Source organism: Elephas maximus, chromosome 21 (genome assembly GCF_024166365.1).
Source record: "Elephas maximus indicus isolate mEleMax1 chromosome 21, mEleMax1 primary haplotype, whole genome shotgun sequence".
Taxonomy (NCBI): Eukaryota; Metazoa; Chordata; class Mammalia; order Proboscidea; family Elephantidae; genus Elephas; species Elephas maximus.
In genome coordinates this window covers 51972082-51995042 of record NC_064839.1, presented here as the reverse complement: position 1 = coordinate 51995042, position 22961 = coordinate 51972082, and positions in this window count along the sequence as shown.

Below are 22961 nucleotides of genomic sequence, written 5' to 3'. Positions count from 1 at the left end.
GGGTGCCAGAGTGCTCTGCTGGGGAGACTGCTGCCCTCAAACAAAATGGGGCTGTAAAGAAGGGCAGACAATATCAGGGGGCAGTTAGCAATGGTGGACATGTGGGTCAGACAACTTCCTGGGTCTCATTTTCCCCTACGGGAGTGAATAGAACCCAGAACTTGGGTCTTCAGAAAAGGCTTGGACCTTACAGACAGGGGATGAGTCAGCTTGGAAGCCCAAGGCCTGGGGGGATGCGGGTCAAGGCCCAGTCTGAGCCACTAGCCAAATGTGTTCAGCAGTGTCAGGTACAGTCTCAACAAGCCCATTCCTGTGAGCCTATGTCACCTAGATTCGTCATAACAAGGGCTGGCCAGATGGCTGGTCACCCTTGGCTGAAGCATGGGAATGACGTGTGGAGTGCTGTGCTGGCTCATCTGGGCATGTGCCAGGAGCTCCTTCCAGCATCCATTGGCCGGCCCAGGGCTCACCGTGGGCAGCCACTATATATAAATATATACACAAGTAAAAGTAAGAGCTATATGCATATGTGCTAAACAAAATACAATAAATCCTGGCCTTCGAAGACCACCAGATACTTCCTGTTTCTTAGACTCCAGCACTTCCTGTTGCTTTTTTTCTTCTTCCTGAGCCGGTTTTCCCTCTTTATGGTTGACTCTTGAACCATCCAGTACAGTAAAGTCTCTTTCCCTAAGTCAGCCATGAATCCAGAATCAGAGCCAACAGACCCTTTAACTGCGCTGCTCGGTGCCACTGCAGACATGCAGGGCTGCTCAGACCAAGAGTTCGAATTCCACTCACGCTGTCAGGAAGGGAGAGTCCAGTGTCCACAGTCCTCTGACAGTGTCCAGACATGGAGACTTGCTCATAATCTCCAAAAGCATTAGGGCAGTCTGGCTGGGTTGGCCTCCCCTCCTTCCGCCACCTCTCCCCAAGCCTTCCCTGACGACCCCAGGGCCTGCGTTGGGCAATGTCCAGGGTAGCTGCTTCCACAGTGTCCCTGAGTCTCCCTGGGGTAGTTCTAATTGTGGCCGTCGCCACGAGTCTGTGGGTACTTCACTTCTGTTTACTTCTTGTGAGCTCTCACATGGAGGGCTGCTCTGGGGAGCCTCCGTGCTTGAGAAAGGCAGACAGAGTTCTCAGGGACTGTTTTAACTTGAGTTCCCTCCCAAGAGATCCAGAGAAAGGATTCAAGGGAAGAGGGCTGTTTAGTGATGATCCCAGGAAACATCAGGGGATGGATGAGTGGGGAAGTGGAATGGGGGTGAAGGCAGCCAGTAAAAAGTGGCGTCAGTAGGCTGTCTAGTACCAAGGGCCACTGAGCTCAACCCTGCTGGGGAACTCCAGAAGCCAGTGTAGACAGAGGCTCGGAGTTACCCCACCAGGGGAGCAGGATGTTTGTACACCAACTCCTGACAGTCATTGGTCAAGGCTGCTGATGCCTGTGAGTGTGTGTGCATATGGGTGTGTGCTAGTCATGTAGGCAGCAATGTCCAGACACAGCCCCAGGCAAAGAGGAGTAGGTGCTGAGAGTCAGAAGCTGGGCAGGTGTAGGCAATGTGGTCAGGGTGAGGGGGTCCAGGCAGGCAAGTCTCTGCTACAGGGGTGAGAGTGGGAAGATTACAGACAGACAGATCATGAGGCTCTGTCCATTCTCAGCTGGGAGTGTTACTGATGATGGAAATAGCAGGCTTAAGGTCCAGAATTTGCAAAAACACAAAAATCTGACAACTCTAGGTAGGTTCCCCCAAACTACAATGCACATAATAGACACAACAAGCCAGTGCAGTGAGTGCAGTCGATTCTCAAACACTGAATTAGTGCATACTCAGCCATTGCTCCAGGAGAAAAACAAGCCTAGGGACACTAGACAGCACTTCAGCACACTTGGGGATCAGGTTAAACAGCAAAGTCACCAACAAAAGGCACAAAAATGCAAAACAATGTGGCACTAAATAGATTGTGAAAAGCACACTTGTTTGCAGCATGAGAGCTGAAACGAGCAGGCAGAGCTTCACCTTGTTCTTCAGAGGGGAACATGCACATTGGACAACTCCAACTTGTTGCCATGTTGCCCACGTCCATGAGTGATGTGAAAGTGCTGTGAATACTGGATTTGGGGTTAAAGGTCAATGTTAGTGTGGTGTGTTCTTGTTGTTAGGCACTGACCATAGACACCTGGCAATGTACAGTCACAATAATCCTCATAATCGTTGTTATGTCTGAGCCCAATGTTGCAACCACTGTGTCAATCCATCTCATTGAGGGTCTTCGTCTTTTACGATGATGCACTGCTTTACCAAGCATGATGTCCTTCTCCGGGGACTGGTCCCTCCTGATAACATGTCCAAAGTATGTGAGATAAAGTCTTGCCATTCTTGCTTCTAAGGAGCATTCTGGCCGTACCTCCTCCAAGACATATTTGTTCATTCTCCTGCTAGTCCATGATATAGTCAATACTTTTTTTTTGCCAACACAATTCAAGGTGTCATTTCTTCTTCGGTTTCCTTATTCTTTGTCCAGCTTTCAAGTGCATATGAGGTGACTGAAAATACCATGGCTTGGTTCAGGTGTACCTTAGTCCCCAAAGTGACATCTTTCCTTTCTTTTTAAACACTTTAAAGAAGTCTTTTGCAGAAGATTTGCCCAATGCAATACGTCTTTTGATTTCTTCACTGCTCCTTCCATGGGTGTTGATTGTGGATCCAAGTAAAATGAAATCCTTGACAACTTCAATCTTTTCTCCATTTATCATGATGTTGCTTATTTGCTTATTGATCCAGTTGTAAGGATTTTTATTTATTTATTTATTTATATTGTGCTTTAGGTGAAATTTATAGCTCAAGTTAGCTTCTCATACAAAAATTTACACATACATTGTTATGTGACCCTAGTTGCTATCCCTATGAGAGCACACTCCCCCTTTTCACCCCGGATTTCCCATGTCCATTTAACCAGCTCCTATCCCTTTCTGCCTCCTCATTTTGCCTCTGGACAGGAGCTGGCCATTTAGTCTTGTGCATTAAATAGCACACTCTTCACAAGTATCATTTTATGTTTTATAGTCCAGTCTAATCTTTGTCTGAAGAGTTGGCTTCGGGAACGGTTTCAGTTCTGGGTTAACAGAGAGTCTGGGGGCCATGTGTTCTGGGGTTTCTCTAGTCTCGGTCACACCATTAAGTCTGGTCTTTTTACACGGATTTGAGTTCTGCACCCCACTTTTCTCCTACTCCATCAGGCGCTCTCTATTTTGTTCCCTGGCAGGGCGGTCATTGGTGGTAGCCGGGTACCTGATCTTGGACTGATGGAGTCTCTGATTTATGTGGCCCCTTTTGTCACTTGGGCTCATATTTTCCTTGGGTCTTTGGTGTTCTTCATTCTCCTTTTCTCCAGGTGATTTGGGAATTGATGCATCTTAGATGTCCACTCGATAGCTTTTAAGACCCCAGATGCCACTCACCAAAGTGGGATGCAGAACATTTTCTTACTAAATTTTGTTATGCCAATAGACCTAGATGTCTCCCAAAACAATGGTCCCCAGACCCCGATTCCTGCTACACTGTTCCTCAAAGTGTTTGGTTGTGTTCAGGAAATGTCTTAGCTTTTGGCTTAGTCCAGTTGTGCTGAATTCCCCTGTATTGTGTGTTGTCCTTCCCTTCACCCAAGGTAATTGTTGTCTACTTTCTAGTCAGTGAATTCCCTTCTCCCTCTCTCCTCTCCCTGGTAACCATCAAAGAATGTTTTCTTCTGTCTTTAACCTTTTCTTGAGTTTTTATAATAGTGGTCTCATACAATTTTTGTCCTTTTGCAACTGACTAATTTCACTCAGCATACTGCCTTCCAGATTCGTCCATGTTGTGAGATGTTCCTCAAATTCATCATTGTTCTTTATCATTGTGTAGTATTCCATTGTGTGACTATACCATAATTTATCTATTTGTCAGTTGATGGGCACCTAGGTTGTTTCCATCTTTTTGCTATTGTGAACAGTGCTTCAATGAACATGAGTGTGCATATATCTATTAGTGTGAGGGCTCTTATTTCTCTAGGATATATTCCAAGGAATGGGATTGCTGGATCGTATGGTAGTTTTATTTCTAGCTTTTTAAGGAAGCACCAAATTGATTTTCAAAGTGGCTGTATCATTTTACATTCCCATCAGCAGTGTAAAAGTGTTCCAGTCTTTCCACAACCTCTCCAACAAGTATTATTTTGTGTTTTTTTGGATTAATGCTAGCCTTGTTAAGCTGCGATGGTATCTCATTGTAGTTTTGATTTGCATTTCTCTTATGGCTAATGATCATGAGGATTTCCTCATGTATCTGTTAGCTGTCTGAATGTCTTCTTTGGTGAAGTACCTGTTCATATCCTTTGCCCAGTTTTTAATTGGGTTGTCTTTTTTTGTTGAAGTTTTGCAGTATCTTGTAGATTTAAGAGATTAGACCCTGATCACATATGTTGTACCCAAAAATTTTTTCCCAGTCTGTAAGTTGTCTTTTTACTCTTTTGGCGAAGTCTTTTCATGAGCGTTGAGTGTTTGATTTTCTAGGAGCTCCCAGTTATCTAGTTTCTCTTCTGGTATTTCTGCACTGTTAGGTTTTGTATTCTGTTTATGCCATGTATTAGGGCTCCTAGCATTGTCCCTATTTATTCTTCCATGATCTTTATTGTTTTAGATTTTATATTTAGGTCTTCAATCCATTTTGAGTTAGTTTTTGTGCATGGTGTGAAGTATGGGTCTTGTTTCATTTTTTGGCAGATGGATATCCAGTTATGCCAGCACCGTTTGTTAAAGAGATTGTCTTTTCCCCATTTAATGAACTTCGGGCCTTTGTCAAATATCAGCTGCTCATAGGTGGATGAATTTAGATCTGTATTCTCAATTCTGTTCCATTGGTCTAGGTATCTGTTGTCATACAAGTTACCAGGCTGTTCTGACTACTGTGGCAGTATAACAGTTTCTAAAATCAGGTAGTATGAGGCCTTCCACTTTGTTCTTCTTCAATAATGCTTTACTTATCTGAGGCCTCTTCCTTTTCCATACGAAGTTGGTGATTTGTTTCTCCATCTCATTAAAAAATGTCATTGGAATTTGGATTGGGATTGCATTGTATCTGTAGATAGCTTTGGGTAGAACTGACATTTTCACAATGTTGAGTCTTCCCATCCATGAGCAAGGTAGGTTTTTCCACTGACATAGGTCTCTTTTGGTTTCTTGCAGTACTGTCTTGCCATTTTCTTTGTATAGGTTTTTATACCTTTGGTTAGATTTATTCCTAAGTATTTTATCTTCTTGGGGGCTATTATAAATGGTATTGATTTGGTGATTTCCTCTTCAAAGTTCTCTTTGTTGGTGTAGAGGAATCCAGCTGATTTTTGTATGTTTATCTTGTATCCTGATACTCTGCTGAACTCTTCTATTACTTCCAGTAGTTTCTTGTGGATTCTTTGGGGTTTTCTCTGTATAAGACCATATCATCTGCAAATAGGAATACTTTTACTTCTTCCTTATCAGTTTAAACCCAAAACCAAACCCACTGCTGTTGAGTCGATTCCATACAGAGTAGAACTGCCCCATAGAGTTTCCAAGGAGCACCTGGCGGATTCAAACTGCCAACCTCTTTGGTAGCAGCCATAGCACTTAACCACTACGCCACCAGGTTGGATGCCCTTTATTTCTTTTTCTTGCCTAATTGCTCTGGCTAGGACCTCCTGCACAATGTTGAATAAAAGTGGTGATAAAGGGCATTCTTGTCTGATTCCCGTTCTCAACCCAGTGCTGTCAAGTAGATTCTGACTCATAGCAACCCTATAGGACAGAGTGGAACTGCTCCATAGAGTTTCCAAGGAGCGCCTGGCAGATTTGAACTGCCGACCCTTTGGTTAGCAGCTGTAGCACTTAACCACTACACCACCAGGGTTTCCTCCCGTTCTCAAGGGGAATGCTTTCAGACTCTCTCTATTTAGGATGGTGTTGGTTGTTGTCTTTGTATAAATGCCCTTTATTACATTGAGGAATTTCCCTTCTGTTTTGCTGAGAGTTTTTTTAAATCACGAATGGGTGTTAGACTTTGTCAAATGCCTTTTCTGCATCAATTAATAAGATCATCACTCCTGCTCTTTCAATGGTTTTTTATTCTCTATTTCATTTATTTCTACTCTAATTTTTTATTATTTTCTTTCTTCTGGTGCCCGATGCACCAGAATATTCCATATGCACTGGAAAAGAAAAAGTATACTTGGCTGCTTTGGGTGGAGTGTTCTGTATATGTCTATAAGATCAAGTTGGCTGGTTGTGACATTTAGATCTTCCATGTCTTTACCGAGCTTCTTTCTGGATGTTCTGTCCTTCACTGAAAGTGGTGGGTTGACATCTCCCACCATTATTGTAGAGCTGTCTATTTCTCTTTTCAGTGCTGTTAGAGGCTCTTTTGGAGCGCTGTCATTGGGTGTGTAAACTGTTATTATGGTTATGTCCTCCTGGTGTATTGACCTTTTAATTATTATATAGTGTCCTTCCTCATACTTTGTGATGGATTTTGCTTTAAAGTCTATTTTGTCAGAGATTATCACCCCTGCTCTTTTCTGATTGTTGTTCGCATGATATATTTTTTTCCAGACTTTGAGTTTTAGTTTGTTTGTGTCTTTCAGTCTAAGGTATGTCTCTCGTAGGCAGCGTATAAATGGATTGTGTTTTTTAATCCATTCTGCCACTCTATGTCTCTTTATTGGTGCATTTAGTCCATTTACATTCTGCTTAAGTATTGATAGGTATGAGTTTTGTGCTGTCATTTTGATGTATTTTTCTGTGTGTGTGTTGCTGATAGTTTCTTTGTTCCTCTTAATTTTCTGTGTTGAGCCATTTTTCTTTATGTATTTTCATTGCTGTTGATTTTGTATTTACTGATTCTTTATTTTTCTTGTTTTTTATTTTGATGTGTAGAGCTGTTAGTTTCCTTTGTGGTTACCTTCAAATATTTACTTCTATTTTTCTGTTTAAACCAATTTTTTATTTCCTGATATGGCCCTGACTTCCTCTCCATATGAAAGTTCTGTGACTATATTAGTCCCTATTTTTGTTTCAATACTGTCATCTTTTACATATTGATGTCCCTATTCCCCTATATTCAGAGTTTTAGCTTTGATTTATTTTTGTGACTTCCCTATCTGGGTTGATATCTGGTTGCTCTGCTCTGTGTTCTAGTCTTGGGTTGTTATCTGATGTTATTGATTTTCTAACCAGAGGACTCCCGTTAGTATTTCTTGTAATTTTGATTTGGTTTTTACAAATTCTCTAAACTTCAGTTTATCTGGAAATGCTCTAATTTTGCCATCATATTTGAGAGACAGTTTTGCTGGAGATATAATTCTTGGCTGGCAATTTTGTTCCTTCAAAGCTTTATATATGTAATCCCACTGCCTTCTTGCCTGAATAGTTTGTGCTGAGTATTCAGACCTTAGTCTTATTGACTTTCCTTTTTAGATGACTTTTCTTTTATCCCTAGCCACTCTTAAAATTCTCTTTATCTTCGGTTTGGTGAGTTTGATTATAATGTGTCTTGATGACTTTCTTTTGGGATCTACCTGTGTGAGGTTCAATGTGAACTTCTTGGATAGATATCGTCTGATCTTTCATGATATCAGGGAAGTTTTCTGCCAACAAATCTTCAACAATTCTCTCTGTATTTTCTGTTATCACCCCTCTGTTCTGGTACTCCAATCACTCGTGAGTTATTCCTCTTGATAGAGTCCCACATAATTCTTAGGGTTTCTTCATTAAAAAAAAATTTTTTTTATCTGCTTTGCCCTCAAATATGCTGTTGTCAAGTGGTGTATCTTCAGTCACACTAATTCTGACTTCCATTGCCTCAATTTTGCTTCTATGACTTTCTATTCAATTGTTTAATTCTGAAATTTTATTGTTAATCTTTTGGATTTCTGTTTGCTGTCTCTCTATGGATTCTTGCAGCCTGTTAAATTTGTCATTATGGTTTTGCATAAGTTCCTAAGTTCCTCTGTCTGTGTGGTCCTTGGCTTTGTCTGTATTTTGCCTTATCTCCTTCCTGATCTCTTGAAGAGCTCTGTATATTAATCTTTTGAATTCTACCTCTGGTAATTCCAAGAAATTATCTTCCTCCAGAAGGCTTGTTGATTCTTTGTTTTGGTTGCTTGCTGAAACCGTCATGGTCTGCCTCTTTATGTGATTTGATATTGACTGTTGTCTCCGAGCCATCAATAAGTTATTATATTTATTTATTTTATGTTTACTTACTGTGTCCTAGCTTGTTTTGTTTTGATATGTTTGATATGCCCAAATAGGTTGGTCGTGTGAGCTACTTTACTAACGTCTTTGAAGCTCTCACACCCTGCCACCAGGTGGTTAAAGCTGTTACTAGGTATGTAAGCCCAGGAGTTCATTTACTTTTCTTGTATAGATTCAGCTCAGGTGTCCAGGTCGTCAGTCACTGAGTGTGTTGTGCAAGCTCTCACCTACAGTCCTAGATGGGCAGGGGTGACTGGAGTAGGCACAGGTCTCTGGCTGCAGTAGGGGGTCGTGTTCTGAGCAAGGCAGGGGGCTGGCAGCTGCCCCTGAGTGCCTGGGTGGAAGGCATGTCACTGTTCCCCATAGTGCATAGGTAGGTGGGTTTTGCAGATGGACTTTGGGCACCCAATGCTGTGCATAGGTAGGTGGGTTTTGCAGATGGACTTTGGGCACCCAATGCTATTGTCTGTAAGGACTGGGGGGCACCACTTGTTCTTGGACTCTTGTCATAGGTTGCTAGGTGGAGTGGGTGGAGCCACCAGTTCTCAGGCCCCTGATGTGCGTAGGTGAGGACCCTGCTTAATGGGCAGGGCAGTATCAAATGTCATGAATGTGTCACGCCCCCTTAGCCATTACAGCAGAAAATAGGCTTCAGGTATATACCCTGTTGTACTGTGCTAATGAGTACCTACACTGTTAAAATGGGCCCAGAGAGGTCTCTGTTGTTGCTGTTGTTAGGTGCCGTAGAGTTGGTTCCGACTCATAGCAACCCTATGTATAACAGAACGAAATACTGCCTGGTCCTGTGCCATCCTTTACAATCGTTGCTATGCTTGAGTTCATTGTTGCAGTCACTGTGTCAATCCACCTCCCTGAGGGTCTTCCTCTTTTCCGCTGACCCTGTACTTTGCCAAGCATGATGCCCTTCTCCAGGGACTGATCCCTCCTGACAACATATCCAAAGTATGTAAGATGCAGTCTCGCCATCCTTGCTTCTAAGGAGCATTCTGGTTGCACTTCTTCCAAGACAGATTTGTTCATTATTTTGGCAGTCCATGGTATATTCAATATTCTTCACCAATACCACAATTCAATGGCATCAATTCTTCTTCCATCTTCCTTATTCATTGTCCAGCTTTCACATGCATATGATACAATTGAAAACACCATGGCTTGGATCAGGCTCACTTTAGTCTTCAAGGTGACATCTTTGCTCTTCAAAACACTTTAAAGAGGTCCTTTGCAGCAGATTTACCCAATGCAATGTGTTGTTTCATTTCTTGACAGGTCTAAACAAAACAGGTCTAGGCAGGGTGAAAGGCATTCAACATCTGTGGACCCTTTATGCCTGTGCCTAGGCAAAGGGACTGTACCTGCCCTGAGCTCCCAGCTTAGGAGAGCTGGCATATTATTTTTTCCTGTTTGTTAATTTGTTCCCTCTCCAAAGCCGGAAGAATGGCTTGGGGCACATGATGGGTCTTACTTCTAGCCAAGGGGGTACAGCAATCGCTGAAGCCAGACTGGGACCTGAAGCAGAGCAGGGAGGAGGCATGTAAATGAGAGAGAGGTACCTCCCACAGGGGGAAAGGTTTTTTTAATCTGCAAGGTAGGTTAGAAGCTTGTACTTATCTTTTGCCAATTCAGAGCTGCTTCTCCCTGGTTCTGGAGGCTTGAGCAGACTCTTCGCTGCTAGGTTTCTCCTGATGTGCAAAACTGGTCCCGAGGGCTACTTGCTTGCCTCAGACTGGGAGTGCTGGCCGATCAAGCCTACAGGATGCTGTTCAGGCAAGATCTGGCAAATCCTTGCTGCTTCTGAACTGTCTGTCCCTTCCCCTGCCGCTCAGTCCGACTCCTCAACTTTGTCTTTGATGTTCCACGCTCCTAGATTGCCATATATAATTGATTCACTTGTTTTTTGGGGTCTTTGTTGTAAGAGGGACCACAGGAAGGATCTGACTACTCCTCCATCTCAGCCCCACTAGATTTTTGTTTTCTTTATGTTAAGATGCAATGCATTCTGAAGGCTGTAGTCTTTGACCTTTATCAGTAAGTGCTTCAAGTCCTCTTGTGGTAAATTACTATAACGTGCCCCTTCTAGCCATGGTCTGGTAACTTCCACAAAATGATTGGGTAGGACTCTACACATAAGGTGCTTGTGGCCCACCAAGAGGACTGGACAGTTTGCTAATAATGCAAAAAAGGTGCATGGAACTCCTGGAGGGGTGGGACCATGCAAAGAAGGTGTATGGAACCCTCACGAGGGGATTGGTCAGTTTTGCCACTCAGCTAGGCTTAAAAGGAGTCAATCTCAGAAGCAGAGAGGGGGACCTCACTACCATCAAGAATAGCCAGGAGCAGAGCATGTCCTTTGGACCTGCGTCCCTGTACTGAGAACCTTCTAGACCCAGGAGACAGAGAGAGCTGTAACGCTGGAGACTGCGAGAAGCAGCAGCAAGCATGACAGAAACCAGCAGTACAGAAATGGCAAGAGCAGAACCAAGAGACCAATGCAAGGCGGCTGTGGTGGGTTTCCCAGCCCATGGAGTGAGGTGGCTACAGTGGGCGTACCGATCCACAGAGAAAGAGAGCTGAGTACCTTCAGGCAGGAGGCTTGCTGGTGGAGTGGGGTGCCTCCAGGCACTTATCAGTAGAGCTAAAGAAAAAGCTGTAATACTTGCCCGAGCAGGGCAGAGGCCAGGCCAGGGGGCCAAGGGGCCAAGGGCCCAAAGGGCCAAGGAGCCGAGGGGCCAAGAGTAAGAGTCCAGGCCCCAAGCAGGGCCTGGCTGCAGTGAGGCCCCAAGCAGGACCTGGTGGCTGCAACTGAGAGAGAGGCCTGCCTGCAGGCACAGCCAAAAAGCTGTCCTGACTGAAGAACTGTGTCCTGAGTCGTTCCTGATCCTGCATTGTAACCCGTTACTCCCCTAATAAACCCCATAACTGTGAATATAGTCTGTGAGTTCTGTGTGACCATTACAATGAATTATCGAACCCAGCAGAGAAGTAGAGAGTGCCATGGGAGGGACAGCTGGCATCAGAATTGGTGAAAAGGTTGGAGAGAAGCGGTATGTCTGACCTCCACCTCATAGGATTCAGCCTTGGGCTGGTGCTGATCTTGATTCTCTCTTCCCCTCCCGAAGTTAGATGAGGTCTGACATCTACAAGCCATTTTTACAGTTAGTGAGTAGATGAATTCACAAATACAGAAATCTGTGAATAATGAGGATTGGCTGTGCTTATATATATTTCTTTAATCCTCATAAGAACTCTGTGGGTCAGTAACATTATTATCACATATTATAGATGACAAAATTGAGACACAGGAGGGTTAAAAGTAATTTGCCTATGTTTAAAACCAAACTAACCACATTGCTGTTGAGTCGATTCCAACTCTAGCAATCCTATACGTGATGGTTAAGATTGTGTGTCAACTTGGCTGGGCCAAGATTCTCAGTGTTTTGGCAGTTGTATATTGTGATCACTTCCCTGTTGAAATTTGATACGTGATCACCCCCGTGATGGAATCTGCTGAGTGGAACCAGTGGGGGTGGGCGCTGTGGCAGCTCACCATCCCCTCAGCCTTCATCTCGCTGCCCTTCTCCACCTACTTCCTCCCTGCTCGCTTTGCCAAGCCTTTTGGCTTGTTATGGATCCTGCAGCTGCCTCATGTTCGTCTGACCTCCAGTTCTTGGGACTTGAGCTAGCAGCTTACCTGCCGACCTTGGGATTCATCAATCTTCACAGCCTGTGAGCAAGAGTCCCACTCTCCAACCTGCTCATCTTGGGTTCAACAGACCCGGGAGCTACATGAATCAGGAGAAGCCTTGTGGTCTTGTCTGCTGATCTTGGGATTCATCAGCCTTCACAGGCTATGAGCCAAAGTCCTGCTCTCTGACCTGCCCATCACGGGTTCGCCAGCCTCTGTGGCTACATGAATCAGGAGAAACCTCTATCCTGATCCACGGACTTGGGGCATTCCAGCCTCTACAATCGTGTGAGCTGTTTCCTTAATATAAATCTCTCTATATATATGTTTATACACTTTACTGTTTTTTCTTCTCTAGAGAACCCAGCCTGAGACACTATAGGACAGAGGACAACTAACTGCCCCATAGGGTTTCCAAGGAGCAGCTGGTAGATTTGAACTCCTGATCTTTTGGTTAGCAGCTGAGCTCTTAACAACTGCGCCACCAGGGCTCCTGGCTATGTTTAGTGACAACCAAAATTAAGAGGCAACAAAGTTAGGATTTAAACTGAAGCAGTCTATCTTTGGAGTATTATTGTTTTCCCTCATTAAAATAAAAGTCCAAAAGATGGAGGATCTGGTTGTTAGCTCCATGCAAGTCTTCAAAAGTCTTTCTGCTCTACTTTTGCAAGTTTCTTTCCTTTTTTGTGGTCCAAGATGGCTGTTGGAGCTCCATTCATTGCATACATATTCCAGGGAGAAAAAAATGTGGTAATGATGGCAGGAGGCAGATAAAAGGCACCCCTCCTAGCTGAGTCAGCCCTTTAATACATTTTCTTATAAATCCTACACAATACAACAATAAGCAGAATAATAATGAACGGAAACCCTTGCTCCTACTTCTTTCCTCTTTCCAGGGCCAGGTAGTAAAATCCATATGACGTTATAAAAATCTGCAATATTGTGGTTAATACTTGAATTCCTACATTTAAGAATGAGTTGGGTAACCAGTTGCCACAATTGCCTTTATATACAGGTATGGAGCATGAGTACTGGGATGCTGGTGGATACTAAATAGGTAGAACGAGCCAGTGAAGACCTTCTAGTCTCTGTATTTAGATTAAATAGGCATTACCAGTTCTCTGTGGAGAGGCTTGCTTTTAAGTTCCTATTGCTGTAATTAAGTGAGCTACTTTACAGAGAAGACTGGCCTCTGTTTACTTTAACACCCCAGAAGGCCCAGCAGGAGGCCTCCTAAGCAGAATGAGTTACCTCTTCCAGCTCCAGGAAGGTGTGACCGCCAGACCCTGCTCTTGCTTTCCAGCGGGGTCAAACAGGCGCTCCCTGACCAGCTTGGAGTGAGAAGGATTCTATCGGAAGACACAGAAGTAAACAATTCTCCGCTCCACCTAAGCTAGATCTTCACAGAAAGCTTTGATTTTGTTGTTGTTGTATTCATAGGATTGTGAATTTGCAGAACATGGCATAAAATCAAATCCAAATTTCAGCATCAGATCATTTCAGATATATATTTGGAGGTGTTTGTTTTTCCATTGTGACAACTTTAGCACACAATCTCTGGGACCATCAGGGACTTGGGAGTGGGCGGGCACTGGGGCGGCCACTAACTGATAAAGAGAAATGGCGTGGATGAACCTTGAACACATGCTGGGTGAAATAAGTTAGACATGAAAGAACAAATACTGTATGGTCCCACCTTATATGAAATATGTGCTGCTAGTTGCCATAGAGTTGAATCCGACTCATGGGGACCCCATGTGTAGAACAGAACCGCTTCATAGGATTTTCAAGGCTGTGACCTTTTGGAAGCAGATCACCAGGGCTGTCTTCCAAAGCATCTTTGGGTGGGTTAGAACGGACAACCTTTCAGCTAGTAGTCGAGTGCTTAACTGTTTATGCCACCCAGGGACTCCAGAATAGGCAAATACATAGAGACAGAAAGTATGTTGGAAGGTACCAGGGGCTGGGGCAGGGGGAGGGGGGAATGGGGAGTAATTGATTAAGGGGTAGAGTTTCAGTTTAGGGTGACGAAAAACTTTTGGAACTAGACAGTGGTGATGGTGGCACAACATGGTGTATGTAATTAATGTCACTGGATCGTTCACATAAAAGTGATTAAAATAGTAAATGTTTTATTATATATATTTTACCACAATAAAATTAAAAAAAAAAAAAGGCAGGCAGGTAAAGCGAAAGAGTTCGGGTGTTTAGTTGTTGTAAGGGCGTGGTTCTAGGGAGAATACTAGAGTCTTGTCAGGGTTTATGAATCAACTTCCCCTGGGATTTTTACATTTGATTTCTTTGGCTGAGAATTCAGTTCTTGGTTAAACCACAAGCTCCTGAAATATTAATAATTTCCCCACTGGAAATCATATGTGTGTATGTGTGTGTGTGCATGTACATATATAAGTTTCTTCTGGAAAATTCTAAGAACACCGTGGTAGCATGATCTAAGGATGCTGTTGCTATGTGCCAGGGCCCTTGTCAAGCGTATTTCACAGAATCTTCATGAAGCCCTGTAAGGTTGGTGTTTTCACTCCTGTTACAGAGGCAAGGAAATCGAGGCTCAGATGGGCAGGTCATGTGCTCACCAGGTCACATGGCTGGTAGAGATGGAAGTCACATACTGTCACAAGACTCCTGCTTAGTCACAGGGTAGGGGTTCGATCCAGAAGGACACTGCCCACCCCTATCCTGGAACTTTACCCTGGGCATTTTGTCTCTGTCAGGGAAGCACCTTCCTTGACATTAAATGAGGACAGGCCCATTCTCTCTGCGATTTTTTAGCAGGTCCCCAAAGCCCACCACACTGCCTTTCAGCACCCATAAGCCCAGTCCACTTGCATCCTTTACGAGGTGGCATGCTCCTCCATCACTCACCCTTTTCCTTTCTGGTACCAGAAGATTTGGGCTGTCTGCAGTTCTTTCCTTCTGTCAGTGTTCTGGGGGCAAGGCGGGGGTCAGAGGCCCAGCCAGTGTCCACACTGTCCCAGCAGGGGGTAGGGACTCTTGTGCCGTCTCCTTCCAGCACACTTGTACCTGGATGTGCTGTGCTGCTGCACCCCACCAGTAGATCTGAGGGCTGGTGAGACCTTCTCAGGCCATAGAGTTCATGCTATCCCTGGCAGGTTCTGGGTCTTTTCCCCGTGATCCCCTTCTTGGGTTTTATCACATTTGATGGCTGATGGATCTCCTTTTCTCCTGAAACCAGTCACAGTTGGGAGAGCACCCTGGCTCTGTCACTCAGTGCTGTGTGGCCTTCAGAAAGTGACTCAGCCTCTCTCAGGCTCATTTTTCTCATCTCTCAATGAAGTCACGAGAAGACCTTCTGTGGGGACTGTGCTGGTTAACGCAGGGAAGGCTCAGGCGGCTCCTGGTGCACAGTGGGCAAAAACGCAGCGTGTCTGCTGACTGGTCTCTCTCTGTCTGCACCACATCCTCACGTGCTGGAGAGACCTGAGTGCCTCTTCCCAACAGAAAGTGATGCGGTAGCTGTACAGCCTTCGTGGCTCTTAGGGCTTGAATTTAGGTGTATTTGAATTTGAAGCCTAGATAGAATTCCCCTTTAAAAAAGCAAGTTATGCAGAAAACTGATTTCTCACTGCCCTTTTTTTCATTAGGTAGTGTTCTACTGGAGAGAAATGGTACAAAATAAAATAAAATCACTTTTTTTTTTTAATCCAGCAAACTTTTAAATAATACTAGGCATTAAAAGAAACATGAGAGGTTTTTGGTTGTAAAATGCAAATGCTCAAAATAAGCCAGAGACTATGAGTACCAAGTAGTTATGGTTGAGCTGAGGTACTGGGGGAGGCCTCAGAGGGCTGTTTCTGGGGTCCCTAGGCCCACCTGAGCCTATGGGATGCTAATAGCTCCCTGATTTTGACCAAGACACTTTCCCGTGATCCCACAGCAGGAGAATGACTTCACCAGCTTTGGCACCCCGGACAGGCAGGTGGTGCGGACGTTGGGAGATGTGCCGGCGACTCTGGATACGTGCAGAGAGGACACCTCAACAATGGCTGCTCAAATGCTGTAAAAGGACTCTGCTGGGCAGTGGAGTACAGTGGGCGCCTGTAAGCACACCCCACCACACACACACTGCAAGAAGCAAAGAGGAGCATACTCGTTAAACCACATGCCACAAAACTTCAGCGAAGGAACAATGAGATCTCTGGTGGACACCGATCCTCTCACGTTCTTCCTCAAGGGTAAGATGCATCTCAGCAGGACCCAGGGTGATATGCAGGTAGTTAACGATGCAATGAACTGAGGCAAGGAGTCAGGAAGTCCCTTTCCAATTCCTTTCAAGCACGTGTTAACTCAAGGATAGTCTCTCTTTGGTGCTAATGCAACTTCAACATTTCTCTAACTTTTACAAGTTTCCCTCTTTAGAGCAAAGAGATGACCTTGAGAGGAGGCAACATCCAGCAAGAATTGAGTATCACTGTTTTCTTTCATTATATTTACCTTTAAAAGATCTGGTTTTCTGTTTATAGTAGTGTATCGAGTTTCTAAAATAAATTTAAGTAAAAATGTGGGTTAACTAAAAGGAATTATGGATGAATAAAAGCAGTGAGTTAGGGTGGGTAAAGTATGCTGCAGTCATACCCCCAGTGATTACATTATATTCATGGTGACCACAGCAAAGTTTGATTTGTCTGGGCAGGTCTCAGTGACTTCCCAGGACATATCTTAGTCACGTAGGTCTCGGCATCCCAGGCTGCCTCCACCTGGGGCTCTGTTTCAGCATTAGATATTGGGGGTTTGCCACAGGAGGGGGAAGATAGCCCTGGAGAGTCCTTTACAGACCATTACATGATTTGACCTCAAGTGACTGCATGACTTTCTGACATAGCTCATTGGCCAGAACTAGTCACATGGTCCAGCTCAACTGCAAAGAAGGCTGGGAAAAGAAGGCTCCCATATGTTCAGAAAAGAGTCTCTCTATACACACACACACACACACACACACACACACACACACACACAGACTTTCTGGCAAAGTTTGCTGGCTTTTGCTCCGCTTTGGATCCTGCTTCTGCCCATCATCATCTGACCTCCGATTCGTGAGACTTGAGCCAGTAGCCTGTCATCTTATCTGCCGATCTTGGGTTTGTCAGCCCCTGCAGTTATATGAGTCAGGAGAAGCCTTCGGCCTGACGCCTGACCCACGGACTTCAGTTTCCAGTCTCTACAACCAGTTGAGCCGTTTCCTTGATATAAACCTCTCTCTCTCCCTTTCTTTTTTTCTCCCCCTTTCTTTATATACATATATGTATGTATGTATATACAGAGAGAGAATATAGGGAAAGATGCTTCAGTGGTTTTGCTTCTCTAAAGAACCCAGCCTAAGACACATGGAGAACAGAAATATTGGTTCTGCAGCATTTGAGCAACTATTGCCGAGGTGTTCCTGTTTCTCTTCTCTGCATCCAGAGCTGCTGGTGCATTTCCCAACGTCAGCAGCACCTGTCTGTCTGGGGCACCAAAGCAAGTGCAACTCTGATACTATCTACCACATAGGGTATATAGACAAAGAAACAAATTTAAGATGGAAATTGAGTGACTAAAATTTGGGGATCACTAGATCCAACAGAATGAGGAAATTATCAAACAATATCATTAATATCACATACAAGTAAAATTTTGCTGAAGATAATTCAAAAGTGGTTGCAGTAGTACACCGACAGGGAACTGCCAGAAATTCCAGCTGGATTCAGAAGATGTGGAACGAGAAGTATCACTGCTGATGTCAGATGGATTTTGGCTGAAAGCAGGGAATGCCAGAAAGATGTTTGCCTGTGTTTTATTGGCTATTCAAAGGCATTTGACTGTGTGGGTCAATACAATTTATGGATAACATTGAGAAGAACAGGAATTCCAGAATAATTAATTGTGCTCATAAGGAACCTGAACGTAGGCTAAGAGGGAGTCGTTTGAACAGAACAAGGGGATACTGCGTGGCTGAAAATCAGGCAAGGTGTGTGTCAGGGTTGTATCCTTTCACCATACTTATTCATTCTGTATGCTGAACAAATAATCTGAGAAGCTGGACCGTATGAAGAAGAACGGGGCATCAGGACTGGAGGAAGACTCATTAACAACCTGAGTTATGCAAATGACACAACCTTGCTTGCCAAAAGTGAAGAGGACTTGAAGTATTTACTGATGAAGATCAAAAACTACAGCCTTCAGTACAGATTACACCTCAACATAAAGAAAACAAAAATCCTCACACCGGAACCAATAAGCACCATCATGATAAACAGAGAAAATATTAAAGTTATCAAGAATTTCATTTTACTTGGGTTCACAACCAATGCCCATGGAAGCAGCAATCAAGAAATCAAATGACGTATTGCATGAGGCAAACCTGCTCTTTAAAGTGTTGAAAAGCTGAGATTTCACTTTGAGGACTAAGGTGCGCCTGACCTAAGCCATGGTATTTTCAATTGCCTCATATGCATTCGAAAGCTGGACAACGAATAAGGAAAACCAAAGAAGAACTGATGCATTTGAATTACAGTGTTGGTGAAGAATATTGAATATACCACGGACTGCCAGAAAAATGAACACATCTGTCTTGGAAGAAGTACAGCCAGAAAGCTCCTTAGAAGCAAGGATGTCAAGGCATCATCTCACATGTTATCAGGAGGGATCAAGTCCCTGGAGAAGGATATATGCTTGATAAAGTAGGGGGTCAGTGAAAAAGAGGAAGACCCTTGTCATGAATTGAATTGTATCCCAACAAAAAGTCTATCAAATTGGTTTGCTCATGATTCCCAGTATTGTATGATTGTTTATCATTTTGTTATCTGATGTGATTCCCCTACGTGTTGTAAATCCTATCATTATGATGTTAATGAGATGAATTAGTGGCAGTTATAGTGATGAGATCTACAAGATGAGATAGCGTCTTAAGCCAACCTCTTTTGAGATATAAAAGACAGAAGCAAGCAGGGAGACATGAGGAGCTCATATCACCAAGAAGGCAACACCAGGACCAGAGCATGTCCTTTCCACCTGAAGTTCCTGTGCAGAGAAGCTCCTGGACCAGGGGAAGACTGATGACAAGGACTTACCTCCAGAGCTGACAGAGAAAGCCTTCCCCTGGAGCTGGCACCCTGGATTTGGACTTGTAGCCTACTAGACTGTGAGAGAATAAATTTCTCTTCGTTAAAGGCATCCACTTGTGATATTTCTGTTATAGCAGCACTAGATGACTAAGACAACCCTCAGCGAGATGGATTGACACAGTGGTTGCAGCAATAGGCTCAAACACAGCAATGACTGTGAGGATGATGCAGTACCAGGAAGTGTTTCATTCTATTGCACACAGGGTTGCTATGAGTCAGAACTGACTTGATGGCACCTGACAACAACGCATCACTGTATTATACATTTGTTACTTAAGGAGCCTTAACAAAATTAGCCCCAATAAGCTTGAACAATGAGGAAATTTACTATGTCACATGAAGGGAGTCCAGAGGTAATGCAGGTGATGCCAGTTTCCAGTTGGCTTAGGCATTCTACAATGTCATCAAAGACACATGTTCTTTCCTCCTTTCCACGCTGCCATCCTCGGTCTTGGCTTTATCTTCAGGCTGGTTGCATGACTGCAGCAGTTCCAGGCCCAGGGGCAGAAAAGGGACCATTCCCCCTCCCCCGCCCTGTATCCCCTTAATTAGATAAAGGAAGCATTTCTCAGAAGACCTCCAGGGGGCAGCCTCTCATACTCATTCGCCAGAATTAGGTCATGTGACCTCTGCTAAACCAATCACTAGTGCTGAAGATGGGGTGGAGAGGAGGACCATGGGGCTAAGGTTAAAATTCCTCTTGTTGGTAGAGGAAGGACTGTGAACTCCATCCATGGTTTGAGGACCTACAGCAGCGAGACTCCTAAGAGATGCTCGAGATGGAAGGTAATGGTTTGGAAATGCCAATGGTGAGTGAGGAGCATGCAGAAGGCTCACATGTCTCTTTTGTGCAATTACTGAAAGGGATAGAACTAGCATTCCCGGTTGGAAGAGGTCTTGAGGGAAGCCATATAATCAGAAGAAAGGGTTTCAGTCCTTAAAAATCCCCAACCTCTTCAACTAAGTTCAGGCATTTCCAGTTCACTGGGAGCCTCCTCCCTGCTCATACCAGCTTTTGCTCAGACAAAGCCCAAAGCTGCCTTTGGGGTGACCTAGAGGATGCTCAGCATATTTCCCTGGCTGCACCAATCGCTTGAGCCCAGTTGCAAACACTAACAGAAAAATAAGTCTTGGTTTCCAGATTTCTACAACTTTACCTCCTCTGGCCTCTATTGTTGATGACTGGAAGGCCTCAGTTACTGGAAGAGGCGTCCTCTTGTGTAAACAATGCTGCCTCGTCCTGATGTCATGGCTCAGGATTTTATAACTTCCAGTTTCTAGCCTCTTCCATGGGACTTTCCAAGTGCTGCCTCTTTTCCCAAATTTAATACAGAAAATGAATTTGAAGTAATAGAAATTTAGAGCAGAAAGAAAATATATAAGAACTCTTTCAGTTATTTGAACAATTTTAATAAAGTTGATGGAAGACCAAAAAGATGATTGGTGGAATGAAAGGCTAAGGAAATAATAAGTATCAAAACAGTCATTATTATTATGTGGGGCTTACTAATGGGCCAGGCACTGTACTGATCAGTCCATATGACCTTATCTAACTAAGACAGCACTGTGAGTCAGGTGCTGTTATCTCCATAATACAGACTGGGGAGGCTGGAAGATCTGATTTGTTTGTAGTTTCCTGATTGACTGATTGGTTGATGTAATACTCAACTGCTGTGTGGAACTCATACTTCCGCATAAAAAAAAAAAAAGATAGATATGTTGTCCCTGTTTTGGTCTGTTCCCATAACCTACCACCAAATAACAACTACCAGGGTAGTGGCCTTGACATTTGACTATCTGCACCTCTCCCTTGGCTTCCTGGGTGGCTCTTGATCTACTCTCCCCCGCCTGTTTGCTCTCCTCCTCTTGGGAGATGAGACTGAGGTTTTTAGCATGTGCTAGATGGATTTCCCTGGGCCACCCAGGAAGTCATAGACCCAAGAGGGATTAAAATGCCTCTCTACTGAGTGTCTCTTCAGGAGGGGACTAAATGATGGGAAATGAGCGTGAGGCGCCGTGTGAAGAAACTTGGGTCTGGGAGCTGCGAGGCCTCCTGAGGAAGTGGTCAGAGCCCACGCTCTGAGTCAATGCTCAGCTGAGGACAGACTTGGAGGGTCAATGTCCTGATGACCCGGAGAGTCTCCTCAACCATGATTAACTGGGGGAAAGCCAGGGGGAAGGTCCAGAGTGGGGCTCTGAATTTGATTGAGAGAATTGCTGATCAGTCACGTTGATAAATATCCCTGCTGCCTGGGTGATGGGGGTACTTTGGTGGGGAAGCAAGGCTGGAAATCCGGGATTCTGGAAGCAGACAGCTTGGGTTCAAATTTCACCTTTGGGGTGACTTCTGGCTCCAGCCAAGATGGAGGAGCCCCATTTGTCTCAGGTCTTCTCTCTTAGAACTAAAAGCCCTGGACATAACCCAACAGACAAACATACACAGACCCTCAGAGGCAGAATGAGCAAGGGAGATTGTTCAGAGAACTCGAGGTTGAGAAGTGACTCAGCAGTTAGCAGCTGAGTGCATTAACGTTTGCATCACTCAGAGACAAATAATGTGTAACAGAGATAATTTAAAATAAGAAATTTTTTAAACCAGGTGCTGGGAGACCAAATGGGAACACTAAGACACCACTGAGGTGGAAAAGGCAGATGGCAGGATCTGGCCAGGGCTGGAGGACAGGGCAGGAGGGCAGGGCAGAGGTTGGGGTTGTGAGAATTTGGAAGCTTAGAGAGAGGGGTCCTGTGGAGCTGCGACCCAGATCCCTAAGGAAACCAAACTGACTGAAGGACCATTGCTGCTCATGGGGACAGGAGGCCACAGAAAGAAGCCACCTCTGTCTTCTCATGCCTTGCAGCTGGCTCCCTCTAGCACCCCCTGTTGGCAGAGCCTGGCAGGGAGCAGCTGGCTGCTGAACTCATGGTCTACAGACTCCTTCTCCAGTTTCATGACACGGAGCACAGAAGGGCAGCTCAGGGCTCAGAGATAATAGCTTAGTAACCAGCACAGGCATTGTTCTGTGATTTGGGGATCTAGGCCCACTTCTGCCCATACCTGCTGCCAGGACCTTTCAGAGCCTTGGTTTCTTCATCTGTAACGTATGGCACTAGTAATAGAAACAGAAGTCAACTATGCAAGCTCAGTATCCTGTGTGTGGGACACAAGGTAATGTCTGCTCTTTTGTGCTTCCGGTGAACAGTGGCAGCCCAGAGCGAGAAGGTGACCTTGAGACTGAGAAAGAACACAAAGAAGGTCCACAATGCAGGAACGTTCTCAGATTCCTGGGCTCAAATCCCTGCCTAAGGTGAATCCCTGTGTGACCTTGTGAGTTGAGAGCCACCCAGCTGAATTGTGGAAAAAAAAAAAAAAGGAGTCCGCAAATGCCTGGAGATTTCTGATGGAACTGAGGGATCCCAGATGGGCACAGAACTTATACACACACTGCAAAGTGCTTTTCAAAGGACAGGGGCTGCCGCTTCCATATTCAGCCAACCTGGAGTTACAGAAACCACCTCCTTCGCCAGAGTTGCAGTTCATTTGTACAGTGCCGGCCATTTCTGCAAATGTTTGACCCATTTGGAAATCCAACCCAGAGGAAAAGCAAACAGGGCCTTTTATTTGGGCAATGGCACTGATGGTCAATGGCAGTGACACTTCACCTATTGTAACTTATTGAATGTGTCCAATAAGCAAGACGTAGAAAGGATGTGTATGTTTTGTTTTCTTTCTAAACATCTCAAATCTAGGGAGGAAAAAAATGTATAGATGCGTGAAGAGTAAAGAGGTGTGAGACTAATCGTCCCCTGAGGCAGGGATAGGGTCCCCTTTATGGCTGTGGTCCCCAGAACACAGCAC